The sequence below is a fragment of the Cydia amplana genome, chromosome Z (genome assembly GCF_948474715.1).
Source record: "Cydia amplana chromosome Z, ilCydAmpl1.1, whole genome shotgun sequence".
Lineage (NCBI taxonomy): Eukaryota > Metazoa > Arthropoda > Insecta > Lepidoptera > Tortricidae > Cydia > Cydia amplana.
The window spans coordinates 19,842,170-19,862,234 of record NC_086096.1 but is presented as its reverse complement, the minus strand read 5'-3'; the positions used below and the strand labels follow the sequence as shown (position 1 = coordinate 19,862,234).

General features: G+C 36.6%; 1 long non-coding RNA gene across 1 annotated transcript in view; it reads left to right on the top strand.

Moving 5' to 3' along the window:
- LOC134660850 (uncharacterized) overlaps positions 1-19,706 on the top strand; it is a 251,801-nt gene extending 232,095 nt beyond the window's left edge. The window contains exon 3 of the long non-coding RNA XR_010097905.1: positions 19,498-19,706. This is a non-coding gene — a long non-coding RNA (uncharacterized LOC134660850). The remainder of the gene's footprint in view (positions 1-19,497) is intronic.
- The last annotated feature ends 359 nt before the right edge of the window (positions 19,707-20,065 follow it).

Genomic DNA, 20,065 nt, shown 5'->3' with positions numbered 1-20,065 from the left:
TCACGAAATGGGAGCCAAATAAGAGGTTCACGAAAAAAATCATAAAAAAAAAGTTTAAATCAAAACTATATAATTTATATATTAAATCACAACCAAAGAATTAATATAGCTTAATAAAAATGTTTCAAGGTATTATTATGCTTAGTTATATTTAAAAAAAAATCCCAATTCTCAAGATCCTTAACCTGCCGAAATAGGGGACGTTTACCTTATGCCTCGGCAGGAATAGCAATTCGTGGATTCGTCTTCTTTGTCGGACTCCGCTACGCGTCGTCCGACAAAATCGAAACTCATCCACGAATTGCCCTTTCCCGGCCTCTGCAATAATGTACTATTATTTTTCAATTCAAGTTTCAATTTATATTTTTTTAACTAATTACTTTTTTTTTTTACTTTTATCAATTATTTTGTCTAATGTTCATTTTAGATTTCCGACTGATCCGCTTCCGTCTGCGAGATGGACGGAAAAAATTAAATTAAATCGGAACGATGCAAATTTAGTTTAGTTTAGGTTTCCGGAACATTAGACAAAATAATCGAATAAACACAGTCGAATATGCTCTGTCCATTTTGATGAGTAAAATAAAATCTTAAGCAGAACATGACATCGAAGCGACAATTGTTTAGAAAGCAGCTACAGTTTCACGGCTATTGATGACATAATTTGTAAATAGGTACAGTTTTTTTAAATAATTTTATGCCCATTTGTTAAATAAAAAAATAGTAAAAACGCATCAGCTTATTTATTTAAACATGATTTCACAAAGTACAGAAAATAATAAAATCACTAAAAAAGAAACATAAAAAGCTATTGCTATTTGTTACAAAATCTAATATAATCTAAACACTTCCAAATTATTAATAACCAAGTGTAAGAATGTTATTGAAATCCCCCTACTTTCAGGAGTTTCAGGGAAATAAATAATTAAATAAATACTGGCAACATATTTTTGTATATATGTGTGTATTGCTGAACGTAACTCATCTCTGTTTCTGAAAGTAATCAATATATCTTCATTTTTTAACTTGATATTGAATCCCCCTCGTTTTTTTGTCAATTCTATTTTAACTTCATTCTCCTTCATCCAGTCGAATCCTAATATCACTGGCATAAATAAGATCAGGTACTATTAAGAATCCTACATCAATCGTACAACTTTCACTTTGTACTGGTAATAGTACTACCGTATTTGATAGCTAATGGGGTGGACTGTATTGATGGAGATGATGGAAACTCGTAGGTTGATATATGATTACTTAAGTATTTTAATAAATAAAACCAAACACAAAGATGATATCAGTATCACGGTGACAGGCAGACTGAACTGACAATCATGGATTCGAATTAGGATACAAATTAAAAAGGTATAAAAGAGGTCGCACGCAGCCAGTCGCCAACAGTATTAATATATTTGCTTTAGTTTTAGTGTCCAGCAGCAGTCTTTATTTGAAACGTTCTTACTGGCATTCTTGGTATATTTGAATATTTCTGACTTAATACATTCCAAAATGTGTCTGATATACAGGTAATATCGCTTGCTGTATCCAAAAGACCTATAAAATCATAATCAAACACCAGTTGGGTCATTTCAGCCTTATAAAAGTCTAGTTCAGCATGTTCCTCTTCTTCTACGAATACTGAAATGTCTTCTACTCTTTCCAATTCAACATTCTCTGTCTTTGTCTACATTGTTTCCACACTACTTTCTAAATGAATATCTTAAAAACACGCCCTGCAAATATTATATTCAAACGTACCTAGTCCGTCAGTACAATCTACACAAACCGGTGACCAAACAAAAGATGACCGGTAAACTTGTTTTACATGCAAACAATTGTATACCTATATTACGCGAAATTATTGATCGAATTGAAGGATTTTTCCTAGAAGAATTATTTTCTTTTTCATGACATAGGCGTTATTTTATTCGCTTCTATTTTGCATGTAATTAGAAGTAGTGGTCTTTTTTATTGTCAAATTTACAGAAGTGATATTTCTCCCTTATTATTTCTATCTTAATATGTGTCTTTGATTTAGATGGAGTTGCAACTTTATTGTTACTTTATACTTACGTTGTTATTCAATAAATTATATTTATTGAACAACAACATAAGTAAGCAAAAACTAACCGAAGAGTTTCAGATCGCCACATGACTATTTTCACGACATTTTTGAATATATCTACTTATACCCGTTTTTGTTCTTTTCCATACAAGTCGCATACTTACAGCATTTTAAAAAGTGTTAAGATAATCACTTTTGAAAATCTGTTACATTAGTTTTAAGGCTGAAAATATACTTATGTAATCGATGCAAAATATATTTGTGACGTCCCACGGGTAAAGGTACCTTATGGCCGTTGGCGCTTACGCCATTATTAACGCCGCTCCGCCGCCGCGCGCTATTATTATTGCGGCGCTATGCGACGTAAGCGCCAACTGCCATAAGGTACCTTTTGCCGTGGAACGTCACATTTGGTCAACTAAACGCAAGTCAGCACTATTAGGTAGGTACCTACCAATTCACCTACTAAAAGTATGTAAGGACCGGTTTGTTTAAGCAGATACTTCGCACAGGCAAAGCTGATTTATTTTGCTTTGTACCATTTGCTAGGTGAGATTAGTATTTAGAGTACACTACAAAGGGAATTCAAATAAGGCATTGGCTATCTTCTGCTGAAGGGTCAACAGCCATTCCTAAAATACTCTCGGCTGTGGGACGTATCCAAAAAGAACAAAAAGTACTGTTAGTCACCGCATCGCGTTTAGACGGCACAGGTGCCGTGCTCCAGAGATATCGATTGTAAAAGGAATAAAAACACAGGCTAACGCTTACTACACAAGCCAGGCACTGTCTTTTTTCAGAATTTTTTTTTATGACTGGTTTTTAAGGGTTTTGATACTTATGTCACCAATTTTTGGAGGTTAGACTTTAATATGTATTCTAAACGCGGAAGTTTTAAATGTAGGTACTAGATAACATGCACTCTTTATTAATTTGGAACATAAATATATATTTTACTTTATTTGTATCCCGAAATATCTACTTTAAAGAAAAGTTTCGATATTTCTCTATTCACCCCGCGATTTCTATTGACCCCGTTTTATATAGTTACAGTATCCAATTAGGGGTAAACTCCAAGGGTAGGGTAGGGGTAAAATTATATAACACAGTTTTGCGATTTTCAGGCCGATCATTTCAAATTGGCTTGTCTCGCTTTAAGTTTAATAATATGAGAAAATCTTACACAATCCGGTTTGTTTAAGATGACTGTGTGTACCAAGCTTAACACGAAGTAAATTCTTAAGTGATAATAAATATTTGCACACCGATTAGAACAGCTGATGCGTCGTGGCGGTTTTCTTTAAAAACTATTTCTAGGTAAAACTTTTAGGAATATCTTCAAAAATCTTGAAGTCGAGAGTCCCTATAGCATCCAACACCATCAGCTGTTGTATGTATATACAGTGTGGAAAGTTAACTCGGGCCCTGGAGGGAAACTACCTTAAATCCTTGAGCTAGCTCATTTTACTTAAAGGAGACATTCCTTTATTTTGAAAAAGAAACAAAACTGCATTCAAAGATTTTCTAAAACTCGCTTGCCTCGCCCGGGACTCGAACCAACTAAAATTAAAAAAAACACACACTCTGTTTTATTATACTAATCGATCTTTATTGTTAGGAGATTACAGTTCTGTGAAGATATTTGAACAGAAATAGCCCGCAACCCAAATTTCTTAGACTACATTGTGTGGTCTGACGAAACAAATTTTAGTAATAATGGAATGTATAACAGACATAACAATCATTACTGGTGTCGTCAAAATCCATTCCGTGTCCGTGAAACGAACAATCAGGTCAGATTTTCGTTTAATGTTTGGTGTGGAATCAAAAGTAATATGGTTGTTTTGGTGCACATTTACGAAGGACATCTGAATGCAGCAAAATACATTGAAATATTGGAGCTTCTACAAAATCAATTAAACCTTCTACCAGAAGAGGAACGAAATAATATCATTTTTCAACAATATGGTGCACCTGCCCACAACAGCAGAATTGCCAGGGCTTACCTCAATGAACATTTCAATACCTGGATAGGTACAAACGGGACGATTAGATGGCCTGCAAGAAGTCCAGACCTGACGCCCATGGACTTCTTTTTATGGGGTCATGTAAAAAATGTTATTTATGAAACTTGCTATGAAACCGTTCAAGAGCTAAGGGTTGCGGTAGAAAATGTTATTAGGAGCATACACCACAACACTTTGATGAAGGCTACAAGAAATGAATTTCAACGGCGACTAATTTTGTGTAGACGGAACCACGGGGCTCATTTCGAACAATTTATCAGTTAAATAATTTAAGTGTAACAAATTGATAGTAAAATAAAGTTAATGTTAGATTTAACGATTGTTTTTATTTTTAAGACCAAATGTTTGTTAGAGAAATTTTATCCTGAATATTAATACTATCGATTAGTATAATAAAATAGGGTGTTTGTTTTTTTTTTATTTTAGTTGGTTCAATCAATCAATCAATCAATCATATTTTATTTGCTATAAGTAAGCACAGTTTCATGCATGCAAATACAGTTTATTTCACTTATAATAAGTCACAACAATATATATACAAAGAATAAACTAGATATAAGTAAAACAAACAAGAAATAAATAAAATAACAGTAGGTATACAATTTCAATATGAGTGTGAAATGTTAGGTTAATTTCATGGTATAATAATATACTCCGCCTGGTACTCTCTTCCGAGATTCGCGAATGACCTAACTGTCACTTGCCTACGTCATCATGCTGTTTACAGGTTCTCAAACTTTAAAATGTGGGAGAATTTTAACCAACGGTGAAAATTATTTTAACGGCATTAATTTTAAGTTATTCATGTAGAAACATAGTAAAATAAAACAAATCTATACTGCACTTTTCACTCCTACTCTTACAGTTCCGAATAGAGCAGCCAACCATTTTCGTAACAAAACATTAAAATTACCAAGCTTACGACGTGAAAAGTTTGGAAAACACTGCGACTGCTGACACTGAGCGAGAAGGAAATAACAATTAACACGCGTTCGACAAGGACGGTCGGTCAGGGACAAAATGGCGGATTGTCAAATGTGACAGCGCTATCCTGTGTTGCCAGTAGTGTAAACAGAATTACCTGAACGTCTGAAATTTCTTTTGTGAATCGGAAGATATTGCTAACGAATAATTAAAAATGACGTGTTATTGTAAAATTTAAGATAAAATACATATAAATGAAAATTATTAAATTATAAAGAAATAAATTAACTTATTAACCATAGATATAATGTACCCATGTAACATGTTATGTTGAAATAAAGTGGCAATATTATTGTGACGTAGGCAAGTGACACTCTGGGAAGAGAAGACCATGTTTTATTAGACCATGGTTAATTTAATAAATTAGCAAAATATTCGTCGATAGAATAATATGGCCTATTTATAAAATATTCTTTCAGTTTCATGTCAAATAATTTCATATCGTCACAGTCCCTTAGATCTTTGGTCAACTTATTATATACTTTGATTGCATTATTATTTAAACTTTTGTTGAAGTGTGCATAACTAGAGTCAGGTAGTGCTAGTTTGTCATTATTTCTTAAGTTATAGTTCTGACTTTGGCCAACCGTACGATATGATTCTTTATTACGGTGGATAAACAAACATATACGATACAGATACAGCGATACTACGGTCAGAATGTTATTGTCTATGAACATATTTCTATGTGTGACAGGTACTCTAGAGCAGCCTTCTATAATTCTAAGGGCTTTTTTTTGTTTTAACAGGATAGAGTTCACATTGACACCGTTCGAGTCCCGGGCGAGGCAAGCGAGTTTTAGAAAATCTTTGAATGCAGTTTTGTTTCTTTTTAAAAATAAAGCAATGTCTCCTTTAAGTAAAATGAGCTAGCTCAAGGATTTAAGGTAGTTTCCCTCCAGGGCCCGAGTTAACTTTCCACACTGTATAGAACCTGTTTCCAAGATGCCTAAAATTCAAATAATAAAGTCTATTATATGTTACCTACTCCTAATGTTGTATTGAAAGTGAAAACAAATGTCCATTGCTTATCAAGGTGGAATTGAAGAAGATTCTACCACAAATATTACTAATTTATCTCAAACAATTCAATTACCTAAAAAACATGGTAATCAATTTAAGTAAGTAACAACAGTAACATAACGTTTAATAATTTTATTTAATAAATATATTTTTGTCTGCCTTATGCGTTTATTTATTTCCTCGTAAATGTGATGAAAAACATTGTGTATATCGCCGGCGGCAAAAGGCCTTCTGGGTTGGGCTTGTAACAGCCTGTCATTCGTAATCCTTTATCCTTAACTTACCGCCAATGTACTATTGTGAACAGTTGTACCGGCGCTGCTTCTCTTATTTTAAACCACAATTTAAGTATAAGTAGGTATTACAAAAGCGACCAAATTCCGGCGGTTAAATGGATCCTCTTATCAGATAACCTCTCTTATTTCTTAAGTACAATTAACACGGCTAAAAAGAAGTAAAGAGGAAAAAACAGGCACTTACAAATAAACTGACCCATTTCTCCTAATTCTAATCTATATTAACGCAGCAGCTGAGCGAAATTACAAACAAATAAATCTCTGTTATCTCATTACTCGAGAGTGTTTCGACGATAAATCGCGGAACTCGTCTAGATTGGAGGGTTCCATTTTGAACCCTGAAATGTTTTTCAATGTGAAAAGTATAAAGTTACTGCTGGGTGTCCAAAATCGAATAACGGTATCAATAACAATATCTTTATTTAACAATAAAAAAAATTTAACAGAGGAACATTGCAAATGAACCCCGCACTAGGCATGGCCTGTATGGCGGGAACCCAGGTTATCACGAGTTACCAATATTATAATATTTATTAAGCATAGGAAAGAAAGAGGAGTGTGAACTTGTACTTGTTGTGAGGAGGGAGTGAAAAGTGTGTGAATGAAATCTAAAAATGTAATGAACGTAAAAGTTTGTTTAGATTTAATTGTCTTCGAGCGTTATGAAAGAGTGAATAGAGGAACTCCATGAGGAATTGAGAAGTAATCCTTTGAAAACGTGGTGGTAGGAATCGCTTTGGAAGGATTCAGAATTTCTTCTGATTCCTCGTATGTAGTTCCAAGTATCATTGATTAAATCAGTTGTACTTTAGAATAGAAATAGAATAGAATAGAAAAGGTTTATTTGGTGTTGAAATACATGCTTAACCTATAATACATCTTATTCTAGTACAAGACACCAAAATGGATGCCACTCAGCATATGCCGATGACTAATGTCCTTAGCCATGGCGCTGGTTTTCAGGGCAACCAATTAAAATACACATAAAAAATATAAAAATATAAAATAAAGCAAAACTTAAGAGAGAGAGATAACATATGAGAGAAGAGGTGACAGTTGAGTTAATTAATTGATAACAGTACATAATTTCGTGTTTGAACAATTTGGAAGTAGAAGTATGTGTTTGTAAGCATGAAACGAGTTTAATAGCTAAAAAAAATAACAATAATAATAATATCTAACGCAGTACGTCAGTTCATATGTTGGAAGTTTGAACATCGGTTAAATATTCTTTAATCTTGATTTTAAAGGTTGCTATTGACGTACAATTTCTGATTGGAGGTGGCAGATTGTTCCAACACTTCGTGGCGGCGTAACGAAAGCTGCCACGAAAAGCAGACGTACTGTGCTTCGGAACAACAAGCCGCTGCGCACCGCGCACTTCACGCTTAGAGTATTTTAACTTATCAAATAAATATGAAGGTTTTTTGGTATGCATGACTCCAAAAATCAACAAAGAGAAGTGTAAAGTTCGCCTGGCAGACATATTCAATAGTTTATTTTTGTTTAGAAATGGAGTGATATGGGAACGGCGTGGTACATTAAAACAATATCGAGCGCAAGCATTTTGTATACGTTGTACCAAAGTAGAAGTACGCGCCAGCAAGCAACTACCATAGACACCATCGGCATAACCCAACTTAGACAAAATTAAGGAGTCACAGAGATTTATTCGTAAGTCTACTTTAATAAAGTCACGAAAACGATATAACACGTTCAGCCTGTAAAAACAATTTCGCACTAGTTCCGTGACGTGTTCTTCAAAACGCAGCTTTTCATCCATAATAAGGCCTAAGTTACGGGCTACGTAAACACGCTCTAAGATATCACCCATGATAACTACTTGTGGCACGTAAGTCTCAAGATCACTTAGTCGCTTATTTGAACCAAATATCATTAATTTAGACTTATTTGCATTCAGGACAAGATTATTCGACATGCACCACTTTGCTATGCGTCCTAAATCAGAATTTAATTTGTCAACTGCAGAGTCAGTTTCATTTGGCTTAAATGAAATATACAATTGAATATCGTCAGCGTACAAGTGATAATTACAGAAATTTATATTGTTAATAACATCTGCACTATACAAAATAAATAGGAGTGGTCCCAAAATAGAGCCTTGCGGAACGCCCCGTGTAACAGTTAGGGGATTAGATGCAGATACTACACCATTAACATCACGTACCTCAACACATTGTGTGCGTCCTGTAAGATAACTCGCAAACCATTCAAGAGATCGTGTGTCCACTCCATAGAAGGCCAACTTAGATAGTAGCAGCGTAGTATTTATAGTGTCAAAAGCACGTGAAAAATCTAGCAACACAAGCATTACATTTTCGCCATTGTCTCTGGCACCCAGAATGTCATCGACTACATCTATTAATGCTGTTGTTGTGCTACGTGATTTTCTAAAACCCGACTGCTTCCGCGGCAGGATGTCATTGACTTCTACATATTCTGTTAGTTGTAGGCACACTGCCCTTTCCAGGATTTTTGATAGAAAGGGGAGAATACTTATCGGGCGAAAATCTTTGAAACTTGTTGGATTCGATATTTTTGGAATAGGTCTAACAACAGAAGACTTCCATGCCTGAGGAAATATGCCTTTTTCTAATGACTTATTAATTATATCAGTAATTAGGGAAAGTGTATAGGGAAGCGTCAGCAAAATCATGTTTAGGGTAATTCCGTCGGCACCTTGTGCATTAGTGGAAAAGGACTTTATAATGTTGAGTATATTTGTTTCCGTTACAGGTCTGAGAGAAAATATAGAATTACTAAATCTACTAAACTCGTATTTAGTTAAAAGAGAGATGTCAACGCAGTTATCTCCAGGCAGCGATAGGAAATGCTCATTTAATTTTGACGGGTTGTTTAAATGTGCTGGTAGTTCAAAACTTTTTCGTTTAAAGTCGGCCACGTTGTTTTTAATGTTTTTCCACAGAGTTCGAGGTTTTTTTAAATTATTATTAATGTGAAGGTTGAAGTAAGCAGTTTTTTCGTTGTAAATCGCTACATTGACCATATGTTTTAAGTCTTTGTAGTACTTAACGTGGGAATCTAACTTTGTCAATTTACTCCGAGCATGAGCCTCATCTCGAAGCTTCATCATCTTTTTGACAGTGTACGTTATCCACGGGTAAGATTTATTTTTTATTAGAACTGATTTTACTGGAGCAAATTCATTAAACAACTGTATCAAAGAAGAATTAAACGAATCGACCATATAGTTTACATCGTCTGACACAAGGCTGTCCCATTGGATGGATGCGACACGCTCGTTAAATTGTTCGAAGTCAATGTCTTTCAACGGCCTATATGTTACCCATTGAGGAGATAGCTTTTGTTTTTTAACGGAAACTTCAAACGTAATAAATGCGTGGCTACTAAGTTCCGGTATATGGTCGATGTATAAATCAGTGACACACGAATTTGAGCAGACTAGGTCGATTAAGGTTTCACTATGATTTGTAAAGTGAGTCGGTCGGTCTGTAAATTGGGTGAGATTCATACACTTAAGAAAATCGAGGAGTTTTTTTGAATAATTGCTATTTGCATTTAATAAATTAATATTAAAATCACCCATTAAAATAATAACATCAAATTTAGCGAAAGTAGAAATTGATTCAGTAAGAGCGTCAATAAAAGAGTCAACGCTAAACCACGGTGGCCGATAAGCCGTGCCGACTGCTATACGAGTGTCATTCACAGTTAGACTGAGCCACATCTGTTCCACGAGTGGTGCCTGCGGGTGTGAAATAAGCCGAGCGACTATACCTTGCTTCACATAAAAACCGACCCCACCGCCGCGCGAGCGGGCTCCTCCGGGCGCGCGCGGTACGTGGCGCAGCCGGTACCCGGGGGGCGCCGGCGCACGCTCCTCCTCGCCCGCCCGCAGCCAGGTCTCATTAATGGCCATGATGTCTACATCGTGACGGGTCAAAGCAGCGACAAACTCGTCGTGCCTCGTGCCTAAAGAACCGGGGTTTAAAAGTCCGAAAGAAAGATGTTTTGATTTGAATTGAATAATAAAACAGTGGATGCTATGAATGTACTTACAGTGTAGTATAAAGTGGTGCAGTCTTGTAGCATGACGCTGATCAATGCTTGTGAAAGAAACTGAATGTTGGAAACAGCTTAAATATTTTAAGGTTCTTTTTATAGTTATGTTACACTTTTTTAAAGCATTGTTTAATAATATAAGCCTTGCGTTTTTGATTTTAAGTACCCGCATAGTAACTGCAGTCACGTGAGGGCGCACGAGCATTATATTCCCGCACCTAGGGAATATAACGCAGTTTGATTTTGTTGGGAATATTCCTTTTTTATTTAGCACCTCCTGACAATGGGCTATTTCATTGTCTCGTGCTCTGTTAACCAGAGACGTGACCACCAGGCGCGGCCCGCCTTAAGGAGCGCTTGTGCGGTGCACTCCCATAAATAATCAAAATGAAATTATAGTACTTATTTAATATATTACTATTTAAGATCGATCGTAAAAAACTCAATACCAATTAAATAATAACCTTTATTCATTATACTTAAGTTTATAGACAGCTCACCACTACCTACACGGCGTACTCCTATAATTTCATAGAAATCAAAGGTAACGCGCGAAGCGGAGCGCTTTGGATTGCGCTCCTATGGAAAAAGATTTAGTACATTCGATCAATAGGAAATTCAATAATAGCGAAAGAGAAGTTTCGACACAGCTCCGCGCGTGAAACAGAATATTTTCTATGAGGGAAGAGGCAAAATCGGTGCGGCGCTCCGAGCCCGGTTGATCTGCGCGCGCATCCCGCGCGCCATGTTGATATTGTTGTCACTTGTTTCTAAACAGACCTTAGTCAATTTTAAAGTATGTGCGGGAATGCAATTTTGGCTTTTTTTCATTCTAAATAATGAAACAAGAGTTTAAACAGTTAATACACATAATTTGTTTGTTGTGAGGTGTTTAAAAATGAATGAATTTAACGTGAGAATGTGAAAAAGTTTACAAAATCGACTCGAGTTAAATTATGGACGACCTTGAACTTTCGTAGCAATGTTAGTCAAAAGCAAAAACTTATATATTTTTTAAATCAGATCAATAAGTAAAAACACCGTGGTTGTGTTGTGTGAATGTGATTGAAAAGTAACTAGCTTATTTTGTTTTTCGTGTTACCTATATGTTTTGTGTTTGGCGCGGGCGCGGGCGACGACTGTGCGGTGAGTTTGTTTGGACCGAAACAGGTGTGTTAACAATTTAGCACATCTTTCCATAAAATTTATATAAAAACATTATATCCATTTGTAAAATGAACTGCAGTTGGCGTCTATACACTAGAAATAGAAATAAGCTTGCTATCAGAAAGTTTCGTGTCCGTAAAGTACAAAAGTCATTCGTTGGGCAATGCATTCATTTTTATAACAAGTTACCTGAGAATGCTTTAAGATTACCCTTTCCAGCTCTTAAGAATTACTTAAAAAAGTCATTGATGTTAAAAGCTTATTACAGAGTCGAGGACTACTTGACAGACAAACATGCATGGTCCAAACCAGAAACTAACTAATAAAAAGTAGTAGCAATTAAAAACATTGTATTATGTATAGAGTTATAGGTGACACAGCTCAGGTAAGCAGGAAAGCACATCAAATATTATATGTTGGTAATTAATAATAATCAATCAGATTTATATAATATGTTTTCCCATTTCTTTTAATAACTTTATTTTCTTTTCCTTTTGTAAGAATTTGATATGTTTTCTGAAAGAGCTACGATTTTGTATGATTCCATGTACATATGTATATTTTCTAAATCAAATTTCTATTACACCTTATGTGTATAATTGCATGAATTCTATAGTAATTTAAATTGTATTTTTTCCCTTATTTTCTCGTAATGCATGTTAATTATAAGATGTAATTATTTTTGAAAAGATGTGTCCCGCCGAGTTTGTTGCCGGTCCCATATTGGGATACCCTCCTCCAATTGAGGGGGGATTTAAATCTTCTCGGGGCAGAGGTGTAGGGTTGGAGCCGGTCTACCTAGCTTTATTTGACGTTCATAAGCGCATTGTAATTATGCCTACTTGAATAAACTATCTTTTATCTTTTATCTTTATCTTATCTTTATCGGTCGTCAAGATATTCGTAATACCGAAAATCTATGAGAGAGTTAAATGACCGGGTGGACGGAAACCGACATCTAGGTACTTTGCGACGGTTAAAATTGAATGTGTAGGTTTAGTTTTTGTTTTTTATTGTGAGTGAACACCCATAATACATAGCTACCAGCCGCCTCTGGTGACCACGGATCGTAGATGCCTTGGATGATTATGGGAAGATGCTTGTAGGTAATGTAGGTACCTGTATCTGTCAGTATATGTGGGCTTGTTGTATACGGAGTGTACCAGGTTTCCATCTGATTTCACTCTTAACTTCTTAACTTAAGGATCTATCGCACACCATCTCAAATGTAAACTTTACCTTCGGGTGGATGGAGTTAAAATGATCGACGAGATGTTCCACTGTGTCGGAGTTGCCCTAATGCAGAACGCATCATCTACATTAGGGTGGGCCGATATTGTATGAAAAGATATTTTTTTGCGTAAATCGTACCTGGGGGGGTCTAAAAAGTTGCTATTTTGTTTAAGCTCTTATATTCAGTTAAAAAAATGTTGATTCGTTATATGATTTAGCCCTCTACAGCTGCTCAAAGTTTTAAATTATTGAAATATTCGACGTCAGTTTCGTGTCTTCTTCTTCTTCTTCTTCCTTGCCACTTCCCATCATTTGGGGTCGGCTCTCCTCGTTCTAAGGCGCCAGGACGGTCTGTCCTGGGTTGTCGCACCTGTAAGTTGGGCTCGCTCCAAGTCGCGGGTTATAGTAGCCAGCCACGTGGTTTTGGGTCTTCCTTTGCCTTTTCTGGTGCCTGGCATTGCCAGCGCCTTCCTGACCACGTGATCTTCGGGACGCCTCATTATGTGGCCATACCATCTGAGTCGGCTTTCGGTGATCTTTTCTGTGATGGGCGCAACTTTGTAACTCCCTCTGATATACTCGTTCCGTATTTTATCGAGTCTTGTTACGCCTGCTGCCCATCTCAACATCTTCATCTCTGCAACATGGACTTTGTTTTCGTGCACTTTTTTTATAGCCCAGCATTCGGCCCCGTACATTAATGCAGGTCTTACAGCAGATTTATAAACCTTCCCTTTTACCCGGATCGGCATTCTAGCGTCACAAAGAACTCCCGTAAGGGACCTCCACCTTTGCCAGGCAGCATTCACTCTATGGGTTACGTCAGCTTCGATATTAGCATCAGCTGTCAGCATCGCTCCTAAGTACTTAAACTGAGATACTTTGGGTAGTGGCTCTCCTTCGATGTAGATCGTACTGGGAGTTGTGGTGTCACCGCTGAAATTGCATTCAAGGTGTTCAGTTTTAGTTCTGCTAATACGAAGGCCGCTGGTTTCGAGGACGTGCCGCCAGCGTTCGAGAGTGATTTGTAGCTGTTGTGCACTATTATTAATTAGGACAATATCATCTGCATATAGCATGCAGCTGGGCGAGGGGGACTGGATATCTCTGGTAAGAAAGTCCATAACCATGTTAAAAAGTAGAGGGCTCAGGGCGGAACCTTGATGTACGCCGACTTTGACCTCGAAGGTTTTGCTTTCTCCTGCCAAGCTTCTTACTTTCGTACTACTCCGAATGTACATGTCCTGGACAAGAGCTACGTAATGTTCCGGTATTCCTTGTGCCCTCATTGCTTTCCAGACTAGGTCTCTTGGAACCCGGTCAAAAGCCTTTTCAAGGTCAATAAAAACCATGTGTACGTTTTCGTGGTTTGACCGGTATTTTTCCATAACGATACGGATGGCTTGAATGGCATCGATAGTAGACTTCGAAGGAGTAAAGCCGTACTGGTTTTCGGATATTGACACATATTTAAGGAAGCGGTGGTTCAATATTCTCTCCCATATTTTGAGGGTATGAGAGGTAAGTTTTATTCCTCTGTAATTTCCACAGGCGCTGACGTCACCCTTGTTTTTAAAGAAAGGCACTATGTAACTTTGACGCCATGCGCCCGGGATCTTATTTGAGATAAGGATAGCATTGAATAACCTTGCAAGCCACATAGATCCTACTGGTCCCATCTGTTTCCACATGTCGGACGGAATTTCATCAGGACCAACAGCTTTATGGTTTTTCATTCTTGAAAGCGCGGCTTTCACCTCGGCGACGTCGATTTCTTGAATTGGACCCGCCGTTGGATGTGGTGGTGGTATTTCTTGCCTTGGAAATTCTTCATTTAGGAGGTCTTTATAATATTGGTACCATCTAATATTTATTTCTTCATTACTGGTCAGCAGCCGACCACTTTCGTCTTTTATGTATTTGTTTACCTTTATGTCTAGGGTCGATTTATGTCGTTGTTTTGCAATTTTAAACACTTCTGCTTCATTCTTTGCATCTTCCAGCCTGTTGTAGAAAAGTTCATTTGATTGTGCTTTGCTTTGTGCCACTTTGCGCTTGACTAGTTTCTTTGCATGTTTGTATGCCATGAGATCTTCCTCGAGCTGCGTAGTTTGCCATCGTTTGAAGAGATCCCTTTTGGCATTGACCTCGTCCTTAATTTCGTCGTCGTTCGTGTATGATTATTTATATTTTTTTGTAGTACTAAATAATAAAAACCACATGTATTGTATAAAACATAGTCTAATTATTTATAAATAAGCCATTTTTGTTACAAAATAAATGCATAATGTCGAAAGTTTTAGTGTTGAAAAACTTGAATTTTAACTAAATTAGCAGTTGTATTGTGCCTTATTGTCAAAAGATGGCATTACAGATCTGGATTTCAGTTTGGTCCGAATAAGTCCATCCCGTGCATTTTTTGAAGCCACCGTAATCGATGCTTCCGTTACAAGTTTTATGCACCGTTCTACTGCTTGCGTGTGACAGGGAAACTTAGAGAAAACGACATCTCGAGCTAGCGAGACGTCATCTATCATCTTCTGCAAATCCTCCTCAGACACATGGCTCATAATCGGCGGAGGTGTAACTTGACACTCAGCCCAGATTATCATGTCTATATAATCAGTTGCATTAAAATTGAGCTGAGGCAATTTAAACACTCTGACAGAACCAGTGATTGGCTGTCGTCTTGCTTGTAAAATTTTTCTTAGAGCAAGTTCTCTCACAGATTTTCTCTCATCCGATATCATAGCCACCAGTATGTTTTCAGGGTGAGCAAAAAAAGCATTCCTCTGGATTACTGGATCAATAATAGACCTCACATCGTCACCGAATGATCTAGTTAAACGTATTAAATTAAATACGTGGTGGGCTCCATAAATACACGACGATTTTTTCTTTATTTTAAACCAGACCGGTGCGTACACTTTGACAATGTATTCTGTTAGAATTTTCAATTTATTCGACGGTTTCTCACATCCAATATAATATCGTAATATACGATTTGCTGTGGTAAGCCAACGAGAATGAGCCATCTTTCCAGGTTGTCTATTTGCGAGTTCTGCACTACAAGTTCCCGTCGACACAGCACAACACATTTCGTACAAATACTTTTGGTCCGTACTTAAAGATTTTAGGACATTTTGGTCTATATCAGTAATACCACTAGTAATAGCTGCGTACTTTTTTACACGCAGTTTATCACAGGTTTCTAGAGCTTTTCCTATGGGCCCCGAGTACTCTCTAGGTCCACTTGTGCCTCCATCCAGCTGACAAAATAAGTGTCGTAAAGGCAACTCATTGGCATGGAGTTGGCATACAAGCCACTGTAATGGTTTTTGCAACTTCAACTCAGTTAATCTAATAACTCCTGCTTTCCACCCAGTATTCGTGGCAGTCCCATCACAACCTATACATTTTAATTCATTTAAGTCGATTTCGTGGCTTTGACAGTATTCAACGATTGAATTGCAAATTTCTTTGCCAGTTCCTGTTCGTGGTGTCGTGTGTCCTAAGTATAAAGAGCCTGGTTCACTTATAAGCGATATATGTTCTTCCACAGTAAGTCTACGATAGGAGCGACCATTCGAATTTTCGATAAGCAAGGTTTTGTCCTTCCTGCCGTCAAAATAAATCGCTTCCAATTGATCATGACTCATATTCTCCTGCAAGTTACATCTTTCGTTATTTCGAGCCCGCCATAGTTTGTTTTTATCCACTACTAAGTTTTTGTCGTCGTGAGATATAAGTCCTACGTCTTGCAGCACAGCAGTTGCGATTGCAGCTCCGGATCGATTTGAAATTCCGTACCGATCACACGTCTTCGCCAGTTCTGGCAATCTTAGGGTGTTATAAGGTGTATCAGTCTTCGGCAGTGATATTACAGATGGAGTATCTATGATGGCATTCGAATCAGTATGTGAAGCAAGCGAAGTACGTGCTATTTTTCGGTTGGAGCTTAGACCTGGTTGAGAGTTATAAAAATCCATCATACGGTTCTGCAACTTTTGCTGTCTTTCAATTTTTGAGCAATTTTTTTGAGTCTGAATTTTGTCTACACCAGCTATAATCATTTGTCTGTGAGATCGTTGATCTAGTAGAAATTTTTGTTCGATGACTGGTACTTTATTTTGTTTAGCACAGGAACAATAATCGGTCCTCAGTACAATCGTGCACTTGCAAGCTGCAATGTCGAAAAGTTGCGTTAAACAGCCGTTTTTAAAGCTCGTCAACTTATCCCTATAGTTGTCGTTTATTTTACTTTTAGGGTACCGTATTACCTTTAAGTATTCGTCGTAATACTTTTTTAACAACTCCTTTATTCTCTTGGGACTTACAGTAGGAATAGAAGCGGAAGCCCAGATCTTCTCGATGTCGCAGCTCACACAAGCAAAAACATGGGTTATTGACGGTTGTTTTCCGGAATTAAGATCTTGCATACGGTGTCTTACGATAAGTATATACTTAATAGTGTCTGATATCGTCGGTAAAAGTTTCACGTTAAGATCTGAAGGTGGTCCAAACAAAGGGCAAGTAACTTCACTTCGTGTTTTGACGGTAGATTGCTTAGCACTCATATTTATGAACAAAACTTGAATAAAGTTGAATTATTATAGGGTTTTCTAAATGTTTAATAAGATTTTCACTTGGTTTTATTTATTTTTACTTAAAAACTATTAATGAGTTATGAAAACAACTATTTGACAAATTTATGAACAAATTGGCGGGTAACGCGAAAATTGAGTTGACAGTTTTGACGCAAGAAAGCTTACTTTTGTCTATGATTTAAAAAAAAGACCATTGTAATGTACGTTCCGATACTCGCAATGAATGAATAAACTATAAAATTAAATAAAAAAGCTTTCGGACACATTTTAGATACAAAAATAAAAACGTCGAAAAATATATAATTTAGAAATATTGAAGCCATGGTAGAGGGCTAAAAGTTATATAGGTTTTTTTTTTGATTATTTTTCTGATGCTAAACAGACCAAAACGCAACTTTTTAAACGTACCCAGCATTAAAAATATTATTTTTACAAAATCGACCCACCCTAATCTACATATCTCTTCCACGATGTATAATAGACGATCCGGAACGAAATTCTGAATACAAATTGATAATAGACTTGAGATTGCACCGAATTATTAAATTCTCTTTTCCAGCTACCATTTAACCAAAACGTTCCTTTCATAGTTTATTTCCCGAAGATATTCTCTGTTAATTATTAAGTTTGCATCATTGGTCAATGGTTGGGACAAACCATACACTATTGTAAGCATTTATTGTAGGTAAACCTCACTTATAATGTTACATAACATTCCCTTCAATCTCTAATTCGCTTCGTCGACGAGTATATTTGGACATATTATCCTTTTACTCGTATTTTTCCCAAAGATTTAAGGGATCAGACGAATGACAAAATATTATCATCACTGCGAAGAGCTCCCGTAATCAAACCGGAGAGGCCCTGACAGCGGCTTCATTCAAAGTTGCATCCGAGTGATTTTCGTCTTCTCATAAACCTAGGGCTTTACATGCTACCTGGTATGTCATTAACAGTTTTAAGTTCCAAGAAAGATGTAAGAGCACGAACATCATGAAATAGCAGTCTAGTTAAACTGTTAGGCTGTGTGAATGTTGGTGAATGCATGTATGATAGCGAAAGAGACTAGACGGGTTTTTCCTGGTTGAAAGTTCATGACATAAATCGCATTTGATAACAGGTAAAATGATCCGACCCGTGTAGGTCGGAGACGAAATACTTTGTTCTAATTATGAAATGTATACGTCGAAGTGTCCACTCGACACATTATGTAGGTACGTGCATGAAGATTTTTTTTTTTTTTATACATTTGGATACCTCAAGTTTTCGTAATCTGCTCTAAATACTGGATTCTATTCTCCCTGTCCCTTTCCCGCCTTTAGCAAAAAGAAAGGGACAGAAAAACGTTCAAACGTCATTCAACCGTATGCTGACCGTTTATAATAGATCCCCGAAAAGTCAGAACGCATCGTTCAAAGACACTTACGAATATAAATTAGTAATAATTAAGTCATGAAAAAAATTATTATTTAATGTAAAAGTTTAATTTCTGATAACTACACTTTTTAAGTATTTTATTGTAAAATTAAAAAAATTAAACTTAAAAATACAAAGATTATATAAGAATTATTAAGAGTCATGGTTACCTATCACTCAAAATAAATAATTCTACTTTTATAGTTATTTCCTGGCTCACAATAATTGCGTTTTGTTTATTGAGACAATTAACCTTCATACTTATTGTTAAAATATCTTAATAGGGCGACTGTCCAGTGGCGCCCTTATTAGGGGGATTGTGTTTTCCTATAAACCAATCATTTCTGTATGATTCAGTATATTGCCCTTGTGTAAACTAGAAATACATTTGCTACTCCAACACCACTATAATCGGGCTATGTGTACCTACTTTCGTACAGAAATTTTGTTATATCTTAAGCGAATTTGTACAACCGTATATTGCGCTGACAGTTAGTAAAAAGCGGCCAAGTGCGAGTCGGACTCGCCCATGAAGGGTTCCGTATTTAGGCGATTTATGACGTATAAAAAAAAACTACTTACTAGATCTCGTTCAAACCAATTTTCGGTGGAAGTTTACATGGTAATGTATATCATATATTTTTTTTAGTTTTATCATTCTCTTATTTTAGAAGTTACAGGGGGGGGGACACATTTTACCACTTTAGAAGTGTCTCTCGCGCAAACTATTCAGTTTATAAAAAAATTATATTAGGAACCTCAATATCATTTTTGAAGACCTATCCATAGATACCCCACACGTATGGGTTTGATGAAAAAACAATTTTTGAGTTTCAGTTCGAAGTATGGGGAACCCCAAAAATTTATTGTTTTTTTTCTATTTTTGTGTGAAAATCTTAATGCGGTTCACAGAATACATCTACTTACCAAGTTTCAACAGTATAGTTCTTATAGTTTCGGAGAAAAGTGGCTGTGACATACGGACGGACAGACAAACGGACAGACGGACAGACGGACAGACAGACAGACAGACATGACGAATCTATAAGGGTTCCGTTTTTTGCCATTTGGCTACGGAACCCTAAAAAAGACCTTTGTTCGTTTGTCCGTCACTTCCATAAAGAAAGGCAATGTTGATGAGGGTCTGGGTACAACTTAGCCGGGTTCGGGCAGGTTACCAGT